Here is a 26,627-nt window from a genome sequence, read left to right as displayed (position 1 = left end):
GTTACAGATACTCCTCAATCAGTGTGCAAATGGAGCAGATACTACTCTGGCATGAGTGGCCACTATATGCAAATAGTGCAGCACGGCGAGACAACTACAGTGAGTGCACGAGTAATACATAATACAGAAATGTGACAACGAACTCAAGTCAAAAAATTGCCAGCTTGTTGTAATGGAATTGTAAGTTAGCTGTTCAAGAAGTTGATTGCAAGAGGGAAGAAGCTGTTGGAATGTCTACTAGTTCTAGTTTGCATTGATCGGTAGCGCCTACCTGAGGGAAGGAGCTGGAAGAGCTGGTGACCAGGGTGGGGAGGGTCCGAGAGGATTTTGCACGCCCTTGTCTTAGTTATGTTTTATAAAAAGGATGAAAAGTGAAAGTAAAAGTAAACTTTTCCAAATTTGAATGTTCGGTTAGCAGGTTGTACTGTTTGTGGTAATTTTGTCCGGTCTTTCCAAACAAATGCATTGAAGAATCCAAAATGTCCACAGGTATGAATCTGAGCCTGAATGGTTGTTTGTGAACCCTGCCTCGTGCCCAAAGTCAACTGGGACAGGCTCCTTCTCACCCATGACCCTAATAAGGATAAGGCGTATAAAAAATGGATGGATGGATGGATTGATTGATTTTTTTTAGCCATGGTTGTAGAGATAAGGACGACTGTTTGAAAATGTTTTCAAAACAACAACTTCCATTTGCTTGCAGACAAAATGTCAGGGAAGGGAAAAAAAACTGCAATTACACATACAAAACGACATTTTAATTCTCAAATCTGACAAATTGTTTTCCTCCTTAATGTGAGACTTCTGCACGTAAAAGCCAATCTTGTCAGACCGTAACTAAGAGTAGGCTAAACCTCCCAAATGTTGCGCTTTTCATTTATCGCCACCGCCCGCCCCAAAAAATCACAAGCATCGGTCGACCATCTTCACCTCACATCCCCGTGCATCGATGCATGCACTCGTTAAACTTCTTATGGGAGAAGAAGTGCATAAGCGTCAAAGGAAATGAGCCTCCCACCGCCGCCGCCAAGTGCCCCTCCCCCTCTCCACTGCGAATTTCTTGATTGCGGCCTGTTTGATGTCCTAAACGCGGCGTGCTAAGATTTGCTCTCTGTTCCTCGCCGAGCCCGCCGTTTGAAGCTGTGCTTGAGCGACATCGCATTGGCGTCGTTACACTCTTGCTTAAAACGGCAATTATTATTGTTCGCTTTTTTTTTCTCTTCCTGCTTCTTCGTGAGCTCGTCGCATATAGTGGGGTGGCGGAGGAGTGCGACAGGGAGCACTGACTCCTACCCACACACTTGCTCTTAACGAAGCCGTAAATATGCACGCTGCAAATACCTCTCTTCTGACTTGAGACAGCCGCTCTTACTGTTTCCTCAACGCCTTTTCCCCCCCTCCTCCTTGTCACAAGTATTACTGAAATTACACCTCCCGCAGATATCAGCAGCATGCACCTATTAAGGCTCATATATTACTGTCACGGGCGCTTGGTTGAACCTGCCTCCACTGCTTCTCCACATCTTCATAAGCTTCCACTGTCAGTTGTGGGAATATAAAAGACTCTTTGGAGATGCAAGGCACCGTAAATATGTTTACTACCGCCACCAAGGAGGTTATTATTCGGTTCAGTGTGTTTTTATGTGTTGGCAGGATTGCGCAAAGGCAAATGGCTCGGATCAAGGATTTCACTTTGCTTTTTCACAGTGGCACCAATGGTACAGTCCGATCCAGAATTACAATGTCACCATCCATTCATTTGTAACTCTATAACAGCGGCTCACAGCAGCCGTGGAACATTTGAGACATGGCTGCACAGAGAGACTAAAAAAATATATCTTTTTTTTTTTAATTGATCATCAGTCTGAAATAAGTTTTATTTTGAAAATCAGTTTAGGATTGTGCCTCTTTTCCACTAGGGGTTGAACAACTTTTTTTTGTGGTCAACGCTAAGGTGATGATACTCTCATCCAATCAGAAGCAGATACCTTCAAGGTACAACTTCAACTCAAACGCCAATTGATGTAACACAATTGCTACTTGCTACAGTATCTAAGAATAGTTTTTCAATAATGTATTGTAGCAAACCATCAGTTGTGCTACGTGGATAGTTGCAAGAGTTTTATAAGATCTGACAGTCTTTGGGACCCTGAAGTGCTCCAAGCACAAATCCACTCTCTCTCCTTGCACTGGCATCCCCACCCAACTCCAGCCTGGCGGTAGAGAGAAGTGCTAAATTAACCGTTAAATTGTACAATAAAGGAGTTACTGATCGACCTTGGCTTATCTCTGTTTCATTGTGTAAGCAGACGCTACAGTATATTATGCTTTTTACCATTATAGCAGGGTATTTGGTGAATTTATTGACGGCTGACATGAGGATTTAAGGCTGCTCGTCATGTAGCGTTAGCGTTTTCAGATGATTGTGCAATGATAGCACTTGTGGTTTTGTTATATTTCAGGATAGAATTGCATATTTTGCAAAAGAGACAGTGCTACAAGTCTCATTTTTAATTAAATATTTACACATGCGAGGCACAGTGGACGACTGTTGAGCACATCTGACCCACAGTTCTGGGGACCGGGGTTCAAATCCTCGCCTCGCCTGTGTGGAGTTTGCTTGTTCTCCCCGTGCCTGCGTGGGTTTTCTCCGGGTAGTCCGGTTTCCTCCCACATCCCAAAAACATGCGTGGTAGGTTGATTGAAGACTCTCAATTGCCCGTAGGTATGAATGTCAGTGCGAATGGTTGTTTGTTTATATGTGCCCTGCGATTGGTTGGCGACCGGTTCAGGGTGTACCCCGCCTACTGCCTGAAGATAGCTGGGATAGGCTCTAGCAGCCCGCGACCCTAGTGAGGATAAGCGGTGAAGAAAATGGATGGATGGATGGATGGATGGATATTTACACATGCTTTAGGCCTCCGCTGCTAGTTTGCTGCGCGAACCCACCACCTTTTGATTTCGGAGGTGTCCAAGACCAAAACACGTGAATGGCAATTAGTCAATCGCAAGCTATAACCGTGATTCCGGAGTGGCAAAGTCGACGTGGTGATTACCTCTATTTCAGACATGTCAAACCATTCGTAAAAAAGTAAGCCCAAAAAAAGATAAAAAAACAAGCGGAGAGCTTCTTCGGCAAGGGGAAAAGGCCAAAGGATAAGATAACAGAAGAACAAATAACTTTCAAGATATAGAAAAGCTGAATTTGCGCTACAAAATCAGAAGTATCTATTTAAAATAGCTTTGCTTCTGCCTATTTCTTTTGGGCATTGTTAAGGTACTTCATTCTCAAGTGGTGGGTCGGGACCCAAAAGTGGGTTGCGCAGCCATTTTGGGGGGGGGTCACGGACATGTAGTAAAACATTCATAGCATAATACAGACGGTTAAAATGGTTACAGTTGCTTTAGTGTGCGGCCTTCATTTCCTAAAAATAAGACAAACGATTGATGTTACACTTTCTTAAGAAGAAGAGATCGGTGCCAAGAGACAAAATTTTGGAAATGCAGTTATTTTCATCCTCAGTTTCTTCATACGGTGCTCTGACAGGCATGTTAAACACATACATGTACTAAGTATGAGTCCTTATGTTAAAAAAAAATGATACGTTTCAAAGGCTATTTTTCAGCAATACATGTTCCTTATTGTTTCTAACTCCTGTACTAGTGGCTCACGACTTAGCAAAAATTGAAAAATGTAGATCACAGGGTGACAACAGTTGAGAACCAATGGTTTATATTATGTAAGTGCCTGTGAGCTGTTGCCCAATTGCTCAAATATAATCCAATGAAAATGGAGATATGATAATGAAATATGGGCTCATCGCTACAGGTGATTCTCACAAACCAAGCTCACGCTGCGTATAGGGGATTTTGACCTTCGTCATTGTTTCCATAGCGACAATGTTTATGCCGCCATCTAGCCGGTCAAAAATACAGCAGCTTGCAACGTGGAGAGGCGGAAATAAAAAAAAACAAGCTTACATTTTCAAGCATTCTTTCAAATTTGGATCACGTGAGCAAGACGTATCGAGAAAAACTTGATAGACAGATAACTTGTAAAACAAAGGACATGAAACAATGAAGCAAAAATAAAGGACTGAATACCTTGCTTCCAGTTCCAAAATCCTATCTTTTTCTGCAATTAAGGTGACTGAAAAAAAATTACGTAATAGACTTGACATAAGTAACACACATTTCTCCCATTCCCCCAAGATGGGACCGGCTGGTTGAAGAAAGACAAGCGTAGGGCTCCCACTAATTACAAAAGCTACATTCAGCATTATGGTGAGTTGTATTTTTAGTCATCTGTTTTTGTTTCTATGCTGGTCTGTCCAAATATTTTTCACATGGTCTGTGGTGCAAAAAAGCTTGGGGACCACTCCTTTATGAAATAGGAAGTAGCCTGCTCGTTAACAAACAGGCAAACTAACATAGATGTGAGTTTCTCATGAAAACAAAAATCGATTTTCAGTCAGTCTCAAATTTGTATTAAAAAAAAGATCCCATATAGCAGTTATTCATTTATCTTATTAGAATTTATCCTTAAAATACAAAGGCGTATTAAGGGCTACACTGAAAAGAACAAACAATACATTACAAGATTCAAGCCGTAATTTTACACGAACATTACTTTAATCTCTATCTCAGAAATAGGTGACATATTCTTGTAAAATCATAACTCTAATCTCACAAATATGTGTATTATTTCATCTAAACAAATATGACTTTTTTTCTACAAAATAAAACCTTTTTTCTCTGTAGAACTTTATTCTCCTAAGATTACAACTTTAGTCTCACAGTGTATCTTTTTCTCTTTTCAGTGTGGCCCTAATACTCCTTCGTGCTGAAGTAAAATTTAACTTAATTGCATGAAATTTATTACATTTAAAGTAATTGCAATCTTTTATCTGCACTTGAATCTCATTTGAACGCAATATGCTTTGTGCATGCAGGATCTTGAGGTGTAATGTCAAACCAGGTTTTATCCAAACCAGATCCAGATTACACATTTGACCACCATTCGAATTTAACGGATGGAAAATTCCATTTAAAATTCTTCCCCTATATCTCAGACCTGGCTGGAGATGAAACCTAACCGCCTTTTAACAATTAAGATTTTTATCTCTTCCTTTTGTGAATCAAGGTCACCACTGGTGTAGGTTTATCTCTCTCTCTCTCTCTCACACACACACACACACACGCACACTGTTGACCTGCAACTTTGACGTACAGCGGCGTGTTCTTGGCGTGATGTGTTATTATGCAAAGGCACGCGCACGGCCAAACATGCCGAGACGGTGGAGGACGCTTGCGCCTCGGCAAACTTGGCCTGTGCCCAGCGGTGCACTCCCCTTTTATGACCCGTCTTTTATGGTTTATTTAAAAAGTAACAGTCCCTTTATAGGTCATTAAAGCCCAAATAAAAGACAGCAGACTGACTTCACTGGAGTGGAGCGCAAGCAGACGCCAACCACATTGACACACACACGCGGGCGCGCGCACACACACACACACACACATAAACACACAAACCACAAAGAGCATCCAAGTCCAAGAGTTGTATGACCTTACTTTTCTGCATTATTGTCCTTATACTGTTTTTCGATGAGGTGGAAGGACGGATATCCATCCATCCATCCAGTTTCTACCGCTTATCCGAGGTCGGGTCACGGGGGCAGTAGCTTTAGCAGGGACGCCCAGACTTCCCTCTCCCCAGCCACTTCATTCAGCTCTTCCAGGGGAATCCCGAGGTGTTCCCAGGCCAGCCGAAGGACGTAGTCTCTCCAGCGTGTCCTGGGTCGTCCCCGGGGTCTCCTCCCAGTGGGACGTGCCCGGAACACCTCACCAGGGAGGCGTCCGGGAGGCATCCGAATCAGATGCCCCAGCCACCTCATCTGGGTCCTCTCGATGTGGAGGAGCAGCGGCTCCTGGAAGGACGGATAAAAACATAGAATGCAATATCACTCGTAGACTGGAAATTCCCTATTCCCTTTGAAATTGCATATGCATGCTGATTGATGATTATAACCTGTTTTAATATATAACTGGCCTAGTGGTTAGGGCTTCAGCCTCATGTGTGGAGTTTGCATATTCTTGGTTAGGGCTTCAGCCTCATATGTGGAGTTTGCATATTCTCCCTGTGCTTGCGTGGGTTTTCTCCAGGTATTCAGGCCTTCCTCCCACATTCCCCAAACATGCATGTTAGGTTAATTGAAGACCCCATAGGTGCGAATGTGAGTTTGAATGCTTGTTGGTTAAATGTGCCCTGTGATTACCTGGCAACCAATCAAGGGTGTATCCTACTTCTCACCGAATTCAGCTGGGATTATCTATAAAAAAAGGCTATAGAAGATGGATGGATAATTAAACTTCTATTAAGATGTGGGTAAAAATTACCCATTTTAAACATGTGAAACCGTGGAATTTTTTTTTGTTGTAAACAAAAAAATAGGACTTTTTTCTATTCTTTTTATTATATATTTTTTTCCAATACGGTGGACGACTGGTTAGAGCGTCAGCCTCACAGTTCTGAGGACCCGGGTTCAATCCCCGGCCCCGCCTGTGTGGAGTTTGCATGTTCTCCCCGTGCCTGCGTGGGTTTTCTCCGGGCACTCCGGTTTCCTCCCACATCCCAAAAACATGCATTAATTGGAGACTCTAAATTGCCCGTAGGCATGACTGTGAGTGCGAATGGTTGTTTGTTTCTATGTGCCCTGCGATTGACTGGCAACCAGTTCAGGGTGTACCCCGCCTCCTGCCCGATGACAGCTGGGATAGGCTCCAGCACGCCCGCGACCCTCGTGAGGAGAAGCGGCTCAGAAAATGGATGGATGGATGGATGGATTTTTAAATTTGACATTGTGTATTTATTTACATAGACAGGAGTAAAGTAGGGCAGAAATGTTTAATTTATACATACTTTCCCATATTTTTCTGTGTTTGTGTGTGTGTGTGTGTGTGTGTGTGTGTGTGTGTGTGTGTCCATGTGTGTGTGGAGGGGAGTTTTATACCAATTAACAAAAAAACATGTTCATTTTTTTTTGTGCTGGTTAAACATACAGCGAGTCACATTGTCCCTTAAACATTTGTAACAGGAGGGTTAAACACTTTATTAACATTAAAAATGAGTGCATAATGCAAAGATGATTAATATGCAGCAAATTTTTATCACACAAACGTAAAAAGAAGTTAACCACTGTCAATGCAATACAACACTCAACCTTAACTTTTGTAACAAGTGAGGCCAGGACGCCCTGGTAGCTTCTTTCTGCTTTGAACGTGCGTCCGTAACATCCTGTGTATATTCTTCTTCTCTTGACAATTGCTGTTGAGGATGGTAGTCCTTGTGGAATAAGTGTCACACAAAACAGCAAAGAAAAAGTGCAAATATTTTAGTTGATATCTTCATGTGTTATGCGCCATATGCTAATGATACTTTTTTTATTTTTATTTTTACACTGTTCAGGATAACGCTTGCACTTAACAATAAGCAACAGTTAACACACTTTGGGTGGTGGACGAATGAATGAAATGTAGCTCACAACAGGAGACAAACGCCTCCCCCCCTCCTCTCAACGGTCACATTTTGACCTGTGCGTGGCGGCAAAGTGGCGGTGATTAACGTGACAGAAATGTCAGCCGAGAATAATGGTCGCAATGTAATTACACAGTCCGTGTGGCCACCGCGAGGACAGGTAAGACGGACGCTTAACGAGCTGCATGAGCTGATGTTGTTTCATGGCTAACTTTGATTCTTCAACAGGATGCTGGTCTCTACCTTTTTAGTGCCAATACAGTAGACCCCTGCATATTTGCGGTTCGGCGACCGTGGATTGACCTATCTTCAGATTTTTCTGTCTTTTTGTTTGTTTGTTTTTCTCCCAAAAAGCATATTGGTGGTTTATCCCCGCTTATTCAAGATTGTTTGGGGGTTTTAAAAAATATATGAATTTTGTTATTTTTTTCACTGCAATGGGCGTCAGTTATCTACAAATTTCCACTATTCACAGTCCAGCCCTGTCCCTATCCCCCGGGTCCACTATATTAAAAAGTTTGACGTTTAATAATATTGTTTGACTTACTAGTTTACTTCAGTCCTTGAGCAAGCTCGTTATACATGCAATTTACTCTGATGTCAAATCAATTTTCCCTGTTGAAATGAACTTGAGCTAATGCAGCCTATAACAAATTGGGCAAGACACTGAACCCTAATTTGCTAACAGTGAGCCTGGCAGCTCCTTGCATGGCAGCAGCCGCCCATTGGTGTATGAATGTGTGTGTGAATGTGAGGCTTTGTAAATCGCTTTTGGCACTGTGATGGTGTAGGTAGAGCACTATATAAGTGCAGTCCATTTGCCATATTTACCATTTAAAATGTAACAATGGAGACAAGACACTTGTTAACAATGCTGCATGTGTAAATGTGTGTAAAGTCCAAGTTGCGTTGTGTGTCGGATCCGTGCAAAAGAACGCCAAGTTACTGTATGTCTGGCACCATTGGCTGTGTATACCACACGCTTATACATTTTCAGTGCTGCAATATGTGTGTGTCTTCTTTGTCTACGTTGGTGATAAAAGGAAACAAAAAGCTGGAGAGGAGAAAAAAGCTCTGCCGTTGTACGTTCTTCTTGCATTAGCAGTGTGCAATGTGAGAGGTTTCTTTTTGTGTGCGGGTCACCCTCAAAAAGGGTGAAGCAGGTTTCCACTTTCTCGCTGTCGCCATCCAAGCAAGCAAGAGAGAGGGCGTGGTAGCGAGGCCTTAGTTTTATTAGAGATAATGAGAGAGAGACATTCTACCAATTAACATCTGTAATCTGATATTAATTCCTGCCACCCAAACTGGATGGGAGCAAAAATACTCACACAAGCACAGACAAGGTCGTGCGTGCAGTTGCTCCCACACTCACAGAGGTGCAATGATAGAAAGCGTGCTGAGGGTCAAACATTCACACTGATGCTATTGTGTGTGAGAAAACATTTGTGGTTTCCTTTGCGTATCAATTTCCAGAAATCAACCTATTAAATAGTTTTTTTAGTATACTATTTTAAAATTTTAACAGTACGTATTTCATTTAGTTGTTGTTTGTTCTCTTTTTTATTATTATCATACATACATATTGTAATTAGGTATACTGTAAATTCTGGAGCCAAGACATACACAGTATAGATACAGACAAACAGAGAAACATTGCTGCACCCACGCTGCTGCACCCAAGTCAGGCAAATGCCCCACTACTCCATCTGTGATACATATATTGATATATTGATTTTAAGTATTTCATTTACTGTGTTTTGTGTTTTTTTTTTTTTTTTAATGAATTTATTTTATTTTGTATATTTCTTTTTCTTTGGGAGAAATTATACTATGCTTTTACTCCCTCATACATTACAAGATTTTAAATTTGTGACCTCATTAATTCATTAAAGTGATCATTATATCTACTACAATGATGTCTGAGCATCATTTCATTATATATAAGAACTATATTATTTCTATTGTCTTTTATGATATATAATACAGTCTATGTACAGTATTCACCAATAATACATAAAAGTATGTTAATTGGATATTTTACAGTATATAAAAAAAAAAAGTCTGGTCTAAGGTTACTCCAAATTTCGCAACAAACAAAAATATGTAGCTGTTGGTAGTGTAGAGGTTCATATAGCTAACCCACTGAAAAATAACCTGGCGGGAGAATGATCTGTTTTTCACCCTAAGCTTGGAGAGGCTCAAACTCTCAAATGGTTAAAAATAAAAAAAATAAAAAATGGAGGGCTCGATGGACAAAAACATGCACTCTATGTTGGGTTAAATTCCATTTATTTCCAATGAACAAGTTAGTGATTCAAGGTCTAGCCCTCTACTCCTTAAGAGTTCATCAAAGTGGATTGTTTTAAATTTTATTTATTTATTAATCCAGATAAGTATATTTTATGTCTTTTCACTGTTACAGGAGAGTGTTTAGTGAATTCACTGATGGCTGATGTGAGGATTTATAGCTGTTACTCAGCTAGCGTTAGCGGATGCCTTTTCAGATGGATGTGCATTTATATTTGCGGATGTCTATTTATATTTAGTATAATATATATATATATATATATATATATATATATATATATATATATATAAACGTTCTACACACTTTGGGCACCAGTGCTAGCTTGCTGCACGAACCCAGCACCTGTTGTTTTCAGAGAGACTTCCGTGGGGCGATTAATTGAATTCATCTGTAACCGGCATTGCGGAGTGGTAAAGTGAACGTGTCCTTTGGTCGCTCAACCCTTGTAGCGCATACGTATACTGTCCTGAAATAGGCTGCGGTGAAGATGTGTTGGCGTTTGACAGATCATTTTGAGGTACAGTACATCAGCTTCGTACCACGAAAACTATTGCTTGTACCCCTCGACACTTGAACATACCAGTAACTTTCTGGCCCAGTATTGTCCCAATGGAAATTTCCATTGGGATCGACACTGTAGATCTTGCAAATGAACTCCTATATGGTATCCCCGTTTATGCAGATTGCTTGCATTTCATACACATACTGTAATTGAAGCAGGGATCTTTTTGCTGTAATGTGTCATGTTTTACTGTAGATACAATGTCTCAAGAATCTTCGCTCTTTCTCCTACACTTCCTTTTAGGCTTGACCCCCATTGCATTAACCTTACCTGGAGCTCCAAAAAGTGTATTTGTGTGTTACGGCATTTTTCCTGCATCCTTTCTCTCTCTCTCTCTCTCGATATTGCGCTTGACGTCTGCTTTTGCACACTGTACTGCCACTCGCTTTTTCTCACCAATTACCTGTCTGCATGGCTCCGTCTGTGTTCTGTGATTGAAAGAGGAACGTAAGGATGTGTGTGCGCGTGTGCATGTGTCAGGTTGTGTGAGAGAATGTGTGTGTGTTTCGGCGTCTCCGTCTTCTGTTTCCTCCCCTCCAGATCTCATGTATAATTTATGGTCCTGGCTCATGAATATGCTAATTAGCCAGCGTGCAGGGAGAGGTGAGAGGGCTTCCCCTGTTCTATTCTTACATCCGTCTGATGAGAGCAAAAGAGAGAGGGATGGAGAGGAGAGAGGTTGGTGGGTGGGTATTGAGGAGGTAGCGGAGGAAAGAGAATAAATAAATGAGGGAGGAGGGCGGGGAGCGACGACGAAGGGCATGATGCTGGAAGGAGAGCGCACAGAAAACGCATTTATATGAAATCCCCGCCGCTCAACAAATAAGCATTGCGGCAATATGGACACCGGAGAGCCCCATGTTGTTGCTATAGATCGTGCCGGAGACAAATGAATCACCCATGCTGAGGGGACGCGGGGGGTGAGATTGGAGGCGGCGGTGAGAAAAAAAAAAAAAAAAAACGGCGAAATGAGACAAAAGAAACTGGTTGTTCTGTTTTTTTTTTTTTCGAGGCGGGTAAGTAGGTGTCAAGACACGGGTGCCGTGTTTGTAAAATGGTGGTGGGGAGTAACTTAATACAAATAATTTGTTACTGTGCTTAAGTAGATGCTTTAGGTATATGTACTTTACTTGAGTATTGATTTTTTGGATGATTTTACTTTTACTCCCTACATTGTCAAAATAGGCTATTTACTTTTTTCAACATCTGCTGATCATGACACGACAAAAAAAAACATGATTGTGTCTTGTGCCAGTCTAAAAACCACTAGATTCTTGCTTTCAAAAATGATTTGTTTTTCAGTTATTAGACTTTACACCGATCTGATCGGCTTGTTCGGTATCGGCTGATAATTAGCATTTTATGGCGATTGGCTGATCGGCTTTAATATTATAATTGGCCGAGATCGGCTCCGCAAAGGACATTTACTCCGCGTCACTGTCATGTACAGTATATTTGAATCCAAAAGCTAGCTTATTTTTAGCCTTGTCGCGTCTCTTTTGACAGTACTGTAAATATCTGACCGCCAATAAAAACATCAGTGGTGTGGGACAGACAACACATCTGAGACAGACAACAGGTCATTCCTGGATCAGACTACAAGACAAATTTGGGCTTTCACGATTAAACTATGTCAGACTACTGCAATAACATTTTGTATTCCGATACCACCGAATCCTGTCTTTTACAATCACGGGGCTTTATCTTGTAAACTCAAACGCGACCGGATACACTCGTTACCACGGCCACAACAACAATGGATCTTGCATGTATTGTGTTGGTCAAATAAGAACAAAAATGGGGGGAAACGTGTGGTGGTGATAGTCACCGGTGCTCGGGACAGGACGTTCACTCAAAGATTGCTTGAGGTATGTACACATACTTTTAATATAATACGGCTTGCAAGCAGGCAACAAAACGTTATATAGCCTGGCAAGCTAGTGCTAGCACTAACGGTTGTACGTAAACATGGCGCCGTTCTGTCGAATCATGCTCTTCGGTGTGTGTGAAGTCATTTAGTTACAATAAAGTAATTTAATTAAAGTAAGTTAGCACCCATTGTTTCTGTCATGGTGTAATGTTGGTTTGACCTGACCTAGAATACATGACTTGACAAGAGAATATTTTTGAAGATACTCAATATACAGTACACAAGTATATACAGTAAATGAACAAGTCATTTAAATAGACACATTGCTCCATCTTGTGATCGGATGGGTGATTGGTTATCGTTTTTTTTTAAACACGACGATCGGTGATCACCCCCAAAAATCCTGATCGTGTAAAGCCTAGTTGTCATCATTTGCTAAGTCATTTTGCAGACTTTTTGTCCCTCCACACTCACTAACATGCATGAGCGCCATTGTCAATTTCACAGAGAGAGCATATCCAGCTTGAACAAAAAAGCAGCGCTAGCAATACTAAGCAAACTTTAGCACTGTAAACAAGCCGACATTAGCCCCATTACGAATAAGTCACGCGACCAATGTAGCAGACATTGGTCGCGTGACTTATTCGTAATGGAGTGTTACTATGACACTAATGCTGCGTTCACACCAGACCCGAATTAGACCATTCGTGCGACGTGATTACAGATAAAGTCAATGCAGTTTGTGTGAATAGGCGCTGTTCGCGTTGTGACAACCAAGAACGGTGAGCAACGGGCCAGCCTGGGGGACTGGACGTGCCGCTGGCCACCATCCCCGCTTATAGCGCTTTGTCAGTGGTGGTGAAAGTAGCGGGAGGGTCGGACTGGAAAGGAAGAGGGGAAAAAATTTAAAGGAACCAGCTGGGGTGACCGTCTTCGGACACGAGTGCGCCGACAACCTGCTGAAGAGGACCGAGGTGGGAAATTTGGAGCAAATGAAGCGAATGTGCGTTCAGTGTGTATAAATACTCCCATGATCCAAATTGTGCGAGGGACAGGAGGCCGAAGTTCATTTCGCGTCCGGTGTGAATGTAGCATAAACATGAGCGGTTTAAAGGTTTAATTTTTTGAAAGTACAGTCAATACAATTTTTCAAAAAAGGTGATGAACATAATTGTCGAGCATAACTATTGCTAATTCCACATTGCTTCTGATTCCTCTCAGCTGCCTGAGGTCCCTCCACCACTCAAGGGCCATTCGTATGTTCACCCTTGTTTTGCCTTGGTTTTGTTGCTCCTTTGCTATGCTACTTTTCACGAATATTATGCCCAGTTGTTGGCAAACAAGGGATAGGAATTTTTTATTTTATTTTAGAGGTGGATATTCCATCATAGTTTCAACAAAGCTCCTGAAGCCTAAGGTAACACGTCAGCACAAGGCCGCGGGGCTGTGCCCACTATGAGTGTGCCTGCCACTACATGAGCCATGAGACCCAAACTAGCCATGAGAGGGAGGGAATTGATTTGGGGTGGGGACTAAACATCAAATGCGTCGTCTTCAAAGTTGCATAACATGAAAAAGCTTTTAAAGCACATCAAACCTTGACAGGCAGCTGCGGGAAGATCTCGCTCGCCTTTCTTCTCGTTGCTTCTTCTTCTTCAACCGCGGTTGTCTATCTGCCAGGCCTCCACCGCCGCCGCCACCGCCTCACCCGTTTCCTTTTGTCTCACAATCTCACTCCCTCGCTCTCAGGATGGGAAATAGTGCATGACATGCTCAGTGTGCATGCATGTGTACATACAGTCAGTGTGTGTGGTGCGGCCCTGTGGGTAGAGAGGGTATTCCGGCGGACAGCTGATGATTCAGCATCTGTCGCCGTGCTTACGTAAGAGAAGCACACATGAGGCCCGAACGGCTGCCTGACTGACTAACAGGATGAATGACAGAGTGACAAAACGCGCTTGATGGACACGCTTATGACCCACTAACATGCAAATGAACAAGCTGCACTGTACTAGAATACACCTATGCATTCTAATGAGGGTGCTATCAAACACTTCTTTTCTGCTACTTGCGCTTCTGATGATGGAATAATTGCCCCTTTGGGATTTGAATGAGGGTTTCTGATTAGCCAAAGTGGATGTCACATGGTCTTATCTCGAATCAGTCATTGGTTGAGCTGCCAATCACACACTGACCCTCCTAGTAGTCTGAATGATTACATTAACACATTTTTGACAGGTATGATGAAAAAAAATTATTACCTTTTCAATGTGCATATTTTCACCAAAATGTGACCCTGGGAAAAACACCTAAGTCATAACCATATTCCTGACTGTGGGAAACAAAATAAATACATAAAAAAATACTTATTGCATTTAAACACAATAACAGTTTTTATTCCTGCCGTGCGATTGGCTGGCAACCAGTTCAGGGTTTACCCCGCCTCCTGCCCGAAGATAGCTGGGATAGGCTCCAGCACTCCCGCGACCCCAGTGAGAATAAGCGGCTCAGAAAATGGATGGATGGATGGATGGTTTTTATTCCTGCTTAATAAGCACTGTATTTTTGTCAACAAAATGTCACACTGTTAGACATTCCTGTAAATTCTAGTTATTTACCACATACCATACAGTAAAATACTTTAAAGTGATTATACAGTAATTAACTACAGTTTCCACTGTATCGTGGGATTTTGGTTTATGTCACACAGCGTTACTGTATTTTGTAGCAGAAGCCGCATGGCTCCCAGCATGCATTGCACCATGAAATGTTGAACTGTTGACGTAATAAAGACTTTAATCCTTAATGTTCATGAATGATCAGGATTAACGTAAAATGAATAATGTCTGTTTGTGACCCGTAGTTCATTGAATGTGTGTCTTTTTTAACTCTCGCGTTACATTTTTATTATTGCACTTTGTTCTTAAAACCCTGACCGTGGGTTGTATGCGATAGAGTGGCGTCCCAAACAGTACACCTGTATTCAAGTGAAGCGAAGCGTTATGGGGTGTCTTATGAATTACGTTATATGTATACGTGTGAACTTCCTTGTGCTTGCTCAATTTGGCCTACATCTTCTGCAAGCCAAAAGAACTCCCAGTTTCCTTGTGTAACTCATTAGCACCGCACCGAATAAAAAGATTGATTTAAAAAATATATAGTAACTCTCTGTTGATAGTGTGTGATGGCAACCAAAATCCCATGATGCAGTGGAGACTATATTTATTTAAAAGTATAATGACTTTACAGTATTTGTCAGAATCTGACAGGCTTAATCAGCATTCTATCATCTACTCTTGTAGTGACTTGAAAATGAAAATTACTTTTATTTTCAACAAAAAATAGTTGTGGATTATAAAGTAGCAGTTGTTAGAAGGTTTATAATTAATGTAGCATGTATGCAAATATGTTAGCCTGTCTATGATTTGGTGGTAATTAAATATCCAATGTCTAATTTCCTTTTAGTTTGTGTGTCAGTTTTACAGTAAACCTTTGCTGATCCCCAAGAAGAAAGAAAATCTGATAGAGCCAGTGAGAGAGCAATAGAGAGCATTTGGGGGAGGGGCGGACCCGAGTTCATTACGCTAAACCTGGACGGCGGCAGGGGAGAAAATGGAGAGCGACAAGAATAGCGCCGGTCGGCATGCAAATCGATGCATTAGCAAGCCGACCTGCTCCTTATCCTGACACAAAAGAATTGCATGGCAAACACACACACACACACACAGGAGTGAGTTCCTGACTGAAGGTTGCGCTTGCCTAGGAGCACACACTAACACAGCTTTAAGGTGCTTGAGAAGAAAAAAACAACAACTATGTGGCCTTCACAATGTAGGCCTGACGGGGAGATGGACTTCTAGGGTGGCCTGATGGAGTTCCGTGAAGAACTCGAGGTCAGGAGCTGTAACGCCGAAAGATAAAATAACAAAATAAAACAGCCTGCAAACAGTGTCTGAGCGGGACACTGTTAGTGGACCATTTGAGTAGAAGTGAAAGAAAGAGAGAGAGGTGTCGCCTCTTCTCACTGATCCCTAATGCCGAGGGGGATTTGCATACATTTTTAATCAAAGCAAATTAGATCATAACCAAATTAAATCGCGCTTTCCAGCCGCCCCCTTTCTCTGTCTACCTCCTATTCCATCCTCCCACCTTTTTCCTCATCATTTAATTATAGACGCTAATACAGTAGCTAGACTACTGCAAGAACTTCAGCACCATGAAGATAATTGAGCAAATAAATATACAGTTCTTAACACATGTATTAGACCAGCAGCCAATGTAAGATTTATGCCACAGCTGCCTAATATTAAAAGCATTGGTAATTACTAATATCATGTAATGGGTAATACAGCATGAAGCTCTTTAACCCATAATGATATTGCTAATATTAATGTGTGATACTTAGGCAATGTTTCAAATAAAAAATAGTGTATTGTTATTTCTTGATCAAGATGCCAATATGATGTTCCATCCATCCATCCATTTTCTGAGCCGCTTCTCCTCACTAGGGTCGCGGATCCCAGCTATCATCGGGCAGGAGGCGGGGTACACCCTGAACTGGTTGCCAGCCAATCAATGTGATGTTATTTATTCCCATTTCTAAAAAAATGATGATAAAAAAAACATTTGTTTTCGTTACTTAGGTCATTGTTTTCCAACCTTTTTGAGCCAAGGTAAATATTCTATAGGAGGAAAATTCCACTGCACATTACCAAACAAAAATCTCAAAATCACAAAATGTATACTGAAATAATGATATCGCACTTCAATTTACCCGGGCGCTTCAGCTGCCCCCTGCTCCAGTGTGTTCCACTAACATGTCTATGTGTTCACTGTGATGGGTTAAATGCAGAGAACAAATTTCGTGTGCATGCATGCATGTTCATGACAATAAAAGATGATTCTTCTTCTTCTTCTACACAGTGTGAAATCTGGGTCTTTTTATTTGAATAAAAAGCTATTATTCTGTTACAGTATATGAATGGCAACAGGTAGATATACAGGTTTAATGGACCTTCTGTGTCACTGATGGTGTAGTGGTACACTCGCCTGACTGGGGCGGGCAGAGTGGGTTCAGTTCGCACTCAGTGACGGTGTGAATGTGAGTGCGAATGGTTGTCCATGTCTATATGTGCTCTGCGGCTGACTGGCGACCAGTTCAGGGTGTAGTCCGCCTTTCGCCCGAAGTCAGCTGGGATAGGCTCCAGCCTAACCCTAACCAGCATAAGCGGTGTTGAAAATGGATGGATGGATGGACCTTCTGCCATCTGATGGAAGATCTATGTATTTACTACAAATAATATATGTTTGTTCATCTATCGATGCCAGTGACAGGTAGAATAATTAAATGCTTTTTATTTAATTTTTTGCCTGTCACTAAACTGTACATCGCTGGCATAGATAGATCAACAACAATATTTTGTTTGTAGTGAATAAATACTTTTTTGACCAATTAAGTGAACATGGATAATTTCCTGTGGCACATTTTTTGATCCCTCACAAAACGCAATGCTTGGGAATAACTGACTTAGATAACGCATAAAGGTAGACCAGCCAGGACACCTCTAACGCCATTTTAGTAACTAGCATTGACAGTAATATTACTGTTCGGATATGTGCGCAGTTGGTTGTGAACACACCCACAGTGGCGCAGCCTGGCCAATCTCGGATTTGCCGGTGTGCGCTGGTTCATGAAATTACCAATACCGGTCTGAACCACCCCTGATGAACAGTTGCGCTTCCCGCCACGCCGGATTTACATCACTGATGAAAATAGGGCCTTATGCCAGTGATTCATTAGTGTGCCGTGGAAAACTTATCAATTTCACTTTCATAATTATTTATTTCCTAAAATATTATACTGTATCTGTGTTGGTCTATCTGGGCCAGTGTTGTATAGTGACAGGCAGGACAATTAAGTTTTTTGCCACTGAATGGCAGAAGGTTCTTCTTTACCAGCAGATGTAAAAAAGAAGGTTCTCCGCATCATCAATGACCCATCCCACCTCGCAACGCTCTCTTCCATGCTGTCCTCCTCTGGCAGGAGTCTACGGAGCATCCGGTGCAGGACCGCCAGGCTGAGGAACAGCTTCTTTCTGGAACCTGTTAGACTATTAAACTTCAAGTGCTCTGAAGCCCTCATATCAGTGCCCCTGTGTCACCTACAGTGGGGCAAAAAAGTATTGTCAGCCACCAATTGTGCAAGTTCTCCCACTTAAAAAGATGAGAGAGCCCTGTAATTTTCATCGTAGGTATATCTCACCTATGAGAGACAAAATGAGAAAGAAAAAAATCACATTGTCTGAATTTTAAAGAAATTATTTGCAAATTATAGTGGAAAATAAGTATTTGGTCAATAACAAAAGTTCATTTCAGTACTTTGTTATATACCCTTTGTTGACAATGACAGAGGTCAAATATTTCTGTAAGACTTCACAAGGTTTTCACACACTGTTGCTTGTATTTTGGCCCATTCCTCCATGCAGATCTCCTCTAGAACAGTGATGTTTTGGGGCTGTCGCTGGGCAACACAGACTATCAACTCCCTCCCAAGATGTTCTATGGGGTTGAGATCTGGAGACTGGCTAGGCCACTCCAGGACCTTGAAATGCTTCTTATGAAGCCACTCCTTCATTCCTTCGTGTCTTTGGGATCTTTGTCATGCTGAAAGACCGAGCCACGTTTCATCTTCAACGCCCTTACTGATGGAAGGAGGTTTTCACTCAAAATCTCACGATACATGGCCCCATTAATTATTTCCTTTCCACGGATCAGTCGTCCTGGTCCTTTTGCAGAAAAACAACCCTAAACCGTTTCCCATGCTTCACAGTAGGTATGATGTTCTTTGAATGCAACTCGGCATTCTTTCTCCTCCAAACACAACAAGTTGAGTTTTTACCAAAAAGTTCTATTTTGGTTTCATCTGACTATATGACATTCTCCCAATCCTCTTCTGGATCATCCAAATGCTCTCTAGCAAACTTCAGACGGGCCTGGAGTACTGGCTTAAGCAGGTGGACACGTCTGGCACTGCAGGATTTTAGTCCCTGGCGGTGTAGTGTGTTAATGATGGTTCTGTTATTTTTGCTCACTGATCTTGTGATCATTTTGACCCCACAGGGTGAGATCTTGCGTGGAGCCCCAGATTGAGGGAGAATATCAGTGGTTTTGTACGTCTTCCATTTTCTAATAATTGTTCCCACAGTTGATTTCTTCACAACAAGCTGCTTACCTATTGCAGATTCAGTCTTCCCAGCCTGGTGCAGGTCTACAATATTGTTTCTGGTGTCCTTTGACAGCTCTATGGTCTTGGCCATAGTGGAGTTTGGAGTGTGACTGAAGTTGTGGACAGGTGTCTTTTATACTGATAACAAGTTCAAACAGGTGCCATTAATACAGGTAACAAGTGGAGGACAGAGGAGCCTCTTAAAGAAGAAGTTCCAAGTCTGTGAGAGCCAGAAATCTTGCTTGTTTGTAGATGTCCAGCCAGGACACCTCTCATCCCATGTAAGCACTAGCATTGATGCTAAAAATACTGTTCAGATATGAGTACAGTGCTTGTACAAACTTTGCAGCCCACTAAATTAGAGGCAGACCCCGAAGGCGCAGTAGCCCTACTCTTACTTACTCTGCTTTAAGAGCCATTCATTCACAACTTATTTCAGTTTTTGCATGCTGCATAATGTTTAAGTTTGGGGGTTATTGACTGTATAATGGGCTGTCACAAGCTAATCCGGGAGCCTGGTGATGGGCATGATGGCATCTTCCTCCCCCTTTGCCTCCACTCCTCTTCCTCCCGCATCCTGTATGTGAATGTGTCAGGGAGGAGACATCAGGAGCCTGCCTGCTGATTTATTCATGATATGACTTTTAATATCATTTACTGGGACATGGAAGTCTGCATCTTAAATAGGTCTTCAGGCACCTTTGGGTGGCGGCATACATAACGTGCAGCCATTTTGTGTGCGTGTGTGTGTTGGGGGTGCGGGGTGGGGGGGTGCGGTACTTGTGGAAACATGCAGATGCCTTGTGTGTTTACAGCTTAATACAGTATATGTTGAGTTTTGTGTTGCAAAATGATTAAGTGTTTTACGTGGTGATTGAGCAGGTCGTTGTGTAATGTATATAGTTAGACAATCCGTTTCACACATTTAGAAGTGAGAAGTAGGAAGAAATTTCCCGAGTGTTTTGATGGCCAACCCACAGCCTTAAGTATCGAACATTTCACAATAACATCACACAGTGGCAAAAGCTGAAGCTTTCTCCGATGGTACCACTAGTAATCAAACCCTTCCATGCCATTTGACCAAGGCAGAGCAATTGCGCTTGAATGATAATTTTAGCCTTCTTTTCCACCTCCGTAGTCTGAACGTGTGACGTGTCAGTCAAAAATAAAAGTTACGTGGGGTAAATTTCTCCTAAGGGGGACCCAACGCCAACCGTAATTTACATTTCAACAGGTAAGTTGATTCAAAAACAGATGTGGTGGAAAATCAGACCTAGTTAATATGATCATTGAGGGACTGGCTAATTAATTCAGGCGATAGCAATACAATCAAATGCTTTAACCTCGGTCATGGCAAATGAAGCCTAAAGGCTAGCATATTACAATAAATTGTAAATGAGCCTAGCCTACCGTTGAGTGGTTGTTTTAGTGACTGATGCTGTTTGACTTACAATCTGTTAGGCTATCGTGACTGATGATAGCTAGGGAGGCAGCTACCGAATAGTTTGAAAATCGATTATTTATTTATTTATTTATTCCATCAATTAATCAGATAAAAATGTATTAAGAGTTTATTACAAAACCAATTACTGTTAGTTAACTGATATTTGGATTTTATTTTATTTATTTGGTTTTAGTTAATCATTAAACAAACAATATCACATGAGAGTGATGTTGTATTCACCAGCAATTTTTAAACTGAGGGCTACTTTTTTGTAGTGCTGTGGGATTAACCGAAATTTTATTTTTTGAGTTTGGCTTCTCACGATGATAAAAACGTTATAATAGAAGAAAAACGATTAATGTGCCGTGGCACCGGTTGTCTTTGCAAGTTCCTGCGTTCTAAACGGACCCTTTGTTGCTTGTAGCAAGCATGTGACGCATGTTCTTCTGCCCTCCCTGAGCGTGCTTTAAATTGTTTATTGATTCCCAGTTGGAGTTTACTGTAAAACTAAGCGCACAACAAAAAGAATTACACACATTGTATATTTAAATACAAAACACACATTGTTTTAGATGTCGCCAGATTATGCTATAGATAGAAAACCCTATTGACGGGCTAACATTAGCATTAGATCACGGGTGGGATTTACCTTCAAATATATACACACAAACACCGTAGTAACACATGCAGATAGACAATATAACAATACTCACAGACATATATTCTTCCTAATCTGTGAAAAACAGTTTAATAATGTTTTATTGCGATTTTCTTCTTCTACTCTTTTTTTAGATTCCGGTAATACGCAGCTACATGCATGCATCGCTCCACACTGCCTCGAAGAGGCCAAAGTGCATACAGCAGGAACAGCAGATAGAGTCATGGCTTTGTATAAAAAGACACCAACGCTTTTCCCCCCTGACTGTCAGTCTAAAATGTTCCTGTTTTAGGTAAATTAGGATTACCAGCAATATTTCTATTTGCTAAATGCCAGAATATTTCTAGAGGGATTTTTTTAATTTTATTTTTTACAAATATATATAATCGACAATACAGTCATCCCAGGCATGCCAATGGTTTTAGCCACGGCTGTATTTATTTTTATTTATTGTTTTTTATTTATTTATATTTTTTACTCTATTATTATTTTACTTGTTACTAATTTATTTTCTACTTGTTCTTCTATTAAATTATCTTTAAAGTTGAGTTTTGTTATTTAATAAATACTAAGATTAAAAAACAATAAATAATCATATTTATTAATCATGATTTCAATAGCCATCCATCCATCCATTTTACGTTCCGCTTATCCTCACTAGGGTCGCGGGCGTGCTTGAGCCTATCCCAGGTATCTTCAGGGGAGAGGCGGGGTAAACACTGAAGTGGTCACCAGCCAATCACAGGGCACATAATGTACAAACAAACAACCAGTCTTACTCACATTCAGACCTATGGGCAATTTAGAGTCTTCCATATTTCAATATCAATCAAAAATAATCGTGATCATTACTTTTTCCATAATTGTCCAGCCCTACTTTTTTGGTACTGATTAATGCAAAGGGCTACTAGTTTGATATAAACTTCTGAGGCTGTCTCAGGTTTAACTGTATTGTCACTTACAGGTTATTTATACTACGGCTGGAAATAAGGATTATTTTCATAATAGATTAAACTGCCTATTATTTTTTCCATAAACTGATTATGATTCAGTTACTGGTTTGGTCCCGAACATGTTAGAAAAAAGGCAAAAATGTTGATCATTGTTTTGAACCGTAAAAGCAGATGTTTGCAAATGTCTTATTTTGATTAAACACAAAGATAATCAGTCGGCTTTCATGAAGGACAACAGAAATCTGAGAAGAAATAAATGGTTGGTTGCCGATCCGCGAAACATAGCAAGAATCAGTCCGTGGCGGAAAAAAGAGTGGGGACCACTGCTTTAGACTGTGAAGTGTATAGCGTGCTATAGTCTACTAACAGGCTACTCAAAGTAAACATTTTGAGAAAATGTCTTACACAAACCAAATGATGAAGATTTGGTTCTCAGTCTGTCCCTTTAGAAATGGCTATTAGTATTTACGCTGGATTAATTTTGAATTTTTTGAAAATAACCTTTTGGGGTAAATCTGGTGGCGCGATGCCAAATACAACATGAACATGAAATGATGACCATTTTTGTCATCTTTTTAGTTCAGGTCAGTGGTAGTGAAGTTTTGCCACCCAGAAGTATCCTGGTGTCTATTGTTGTCCCTTCTTTAACCCATGAATTTTGGAAACGACATTTTGGACAGTTGTATGGTTCCAACTTTATGGGATCAGTTTACAAATACCGATAATTGGGACAATTTTGAGCTCCTCCTTTCTGATCAAAGTCAGTAAAGTCTCCCCATACTCAGAAAAGGGCCCAACCCCACCCCTCATTACAGTACCTTAATTGCTTAATGTTTTTTCACTTCTCTTGAGCAGCAATGTTTCTGAATCTTGCTCATAACTCAAATTCGGAGTCGCAACACAAAGCAAAAAAACAAACAAACAAGTAAAGGCCCATAACTCCAAAAATTAATACGTTGGGGCACGTGTAAATCAAGGTACCACTGTATTTTCAAATTCCAAATGCTGGTGAAAAAGCTACAAAATCCAGAGAGAGAATAGCTCAGTTCAAGCAGCACGTGCGGGAACACCGCTGGGAACAGTTTGTAAGTGTGCACTGCACACGCTGCGTCCATTATTAAACATGCGTGTTCACATCGGTGAAGCCTGTTCATAGAAGAAGAAGCCATTAAACGGTTAAACATGCCTGGAGACCAACTGGCGCTACTCCGATCCATTTGAGCTCCATCAGGACCAAGCCCAGTTTAGGGGGCGTGTGGGTTCTGCGCTGAATTTGGGAAGTGGGGCATGATTCACAAATCTGGAGCCTATGAACATTCATTCCCATTCCCACAGTATATTTAAAGGCGTTTGGAGTGGAGGTGCCTTGTAAATTAAAGAATATTCCTTAAAAGATTTAAGTAGCTGAATGCTTAAATGTGCGATTAAGACGTTTATTTCTCTTTCTCTAAACTCAGTACGTGGAAGAAAGATACGCAGATGACTTGAGGCTGTATCAAAAAAGCTGCTTGGCACATTTAAGATTCCGGAAAGTTTTACACTTATCAAGCTCATCGTGTGAGTGGGAGCCTGGAGCTATTTGTTAGCATGCTACAGGCAGGCTAGTAGGCCTCCCATTTAAGGTGGCACTACATATTTGCTTTAATGTCATATTAGTGTTTGTGGTTATGTTATGGGAATTAGATAATTATTTGAAGATGTAATTTGAGTAGATGAACTAGCTAAAGTAAATTTTAAAGCTTTGTATCTAATTTAGCTATAATAATTTGCATAGTAATTTATATGATCATTTGAGCAAATATGTTTGTGATGTTTGTGATATGTTTTTTTCCATTTTCATTTATCATTGAAAATAGATATAGTGGTAAATAAGGAAAAAAAAATATGACTTTTACAGTTTTTTATTTCCAGTTTCCACCATATATTAAATATTTTGAAATATTTTTTATAATTTTCTAAACTAAATATTGAATTTTCTTTTCATTTGTATTTTATATCATACTGTTGTGTGAAACCTTTATTTTTTTTACTGAAGTAAGTTACTTTTCTCAGGCTCATTTTTGAAAAACTATTTTGAGAATCTATCTATCTATCTATTTATTTATTTATTTATTTATTTATTTATTTATCCCCCCCCCCATGCATGACCAAATCAGGGTCTAGATGCTGGTGGCAACAAAGAATGGGAGTTTGTCAGATTGATTTGCTTGTTTGTTGAAACATATATGGGAAGAGGATGTTGAAAAAATAATCACATGTTAAAAAGCAATCACGATGTTGAGGAAAAAAATACAATCAGATTATTTTCCAATATCGTTCAACCTTAAATCCGACCGTACAGGCAGGTGGGGACTTAAAACAGGAACTGGTAGCTGGCACAGCGGAATAACACATCCCGACTGAGTCGAGTGAGTGGGGGCCAACTATTGGAAAAAGTAAAACACATTTTTGGTGTGATTGTGCAACAGTTGCTGAAAACTTCCAACAAATCTCTCAGAATTTAAGAAACAAGAATGGAGCGCATCCACTAGGAGCTATGTACTACAGTATATATGTTGAAGCGTGTGTGTGTGTGTGTGTGTGTGTGTGTGTGCGCGCGCGTGCGCAGGTGCTTGTGCGCACGTGTGTATAAGTTAGCTGACGGGTGAAAGCGTTGCTGCCTGGCTGCAGGTCCAACGTGCCCGCAAGTCAGCCATCAAACTTTCACGTGGGCACATCAATAATTCAGCACCCTGCATTGTGAAAGCGTTAGCATGCCACTGAGGCACACGACAAACCAGAGGGGGTGAGGAAGGAAGGGGGGAGACGTCACGTCAGCGCTAATTGCTCTCCCTTTCCTTCTAGTGCATGGCCAATTAGATGGATTCCTAACACTTGAACAGTCCAAAACGTTCAAGACAAACCGCACACGTCATGTTTCATGTCATTTTTGTTGTGCTTTACTTGTATGCAAGGTGTGTCAGAAATGTTACAGGACTGCTGTCACAAAATATTATTTTAAATCCAAACTACCTCTTGATAACCCCCTTGAGCTTGGGAAAGAGGGAAAAAAATCACACGAAGCCAGGTTGTGTGAGTAGGGAGGTTGCTCTAGCATGGTGATGTTATTCTCGGGCAGGAATTGTCAGATGCTCAGGGCATTTTAAGCAGGTGCGTTGTTATGGGGAAGCAGCCACGAGTTGTCCTGCCACAGGTCTTGCCTCCTCTTGGTGTGCTGGTTGATTGTCTGGCACACATTGAAGAGGAAAAAATTTGAGTTGTAGTGTGGGTTTGAAATACAGTAATCCCTTGTTTATCACGGGGCTTACGTTCCAGACCACCCCAAGAATAGATGAAAGCCACAAATTAGTGACTAAGTATTTATTGTATGTCCACTTAGGGTCGCCATTTACACATTGTACAGTATAATAATTGTGTGTGTGTTTGTTTGCCTTTAAAAGGCAGGCCTGGTCTATTGAGTGACATGGAAATCAGCAAATGACACCCTGCGGAGGAAGCTCATTTTGTCCCCTTGTGACCGTGATCTTCTTCTTTCATTCACGACCCACTGCTCGTGACCATAGATGAGAGTAGGAACGTAGATCGACTGGTAAATTGAGAGCTTTGCTATTCGGCTCAGGTCCTTCTTCACCACGACACGACACACCTCAGTGACCTCAACCCCAGCGATAGAATATCCCACCCCAGAGTCCTCAGACTCTGCTTCCTCATGGGCATGTGTGTCGATGGAATTGAGGAGGTCTTCAAAGTATTCGGTCCACTGACTCACAACGTCCCGAGTTGAGGTAAACAGCGCACCGTCCCCACTATACACAGTGTTGACGGTGCACTGCTTCCCCCTCCTGAGACGTCGGATGGTGTACTAGAATTTCCTTTAAAGCCGTTCAGAAGTCGTTCTCCATGGCCTTACCGAACTCCTCCCACGGCCGAGTTTTTGTCTCAGCGACCACCAAAGGTGCCAAAAAGGCCCAATAGGACTCCTTCTTTAGCTTGACGGCATCCCTTACCGCTGGTATCCACTAACGGGTTCTGGATTGCCGCCACCAACAACCTTATGGCTACAGCTTCGGTAG

General features: G+C 41.3%; 1 long non-coding RNA gene across 1 annotated transcript in view; it reads left to right on the top strand.

The window, feature by feature from the left end:
• The window catches only part of LOC133479553 (uncharacterized), a 106,246-nt gene that overhangs the window by 66,169 nt on the left and 13,450 nt on the right, over positions 1-26,627 (top strand). The window contains exon 3 of the long non-coding RNA XR_009788993.1: positions 4,213-4,284. This is a non-coding gene — a long non-coding RNA (uncharacterized LOC133479553). The remainder of the gene's footprint in view (positions 1-4,212; positions 4,285-26,627) is intronic.

Source organism: Phyllopteryx taeniolatus, chromosome 6, assembly GCF_024500385.1.
Source record: "Phyllopteryx taeniolatus isolate TA_2022b chromosome 6, UOR_Ptae_1.2, whole genome shotgun sequence".
NCBI classification, from domain to species: domain Eukaryota; kingdom Metazoa; phylum Chordata; class Actinopteri; order Syngnathiformes; family Syngnathidae; genus Phyllopteryx; species Phyllopteryx taeniolatus.
Note: the sequence above shows the minus strand (reverse complement) of the source record. Positions and strands in the feature narration are given on the sequence as shown.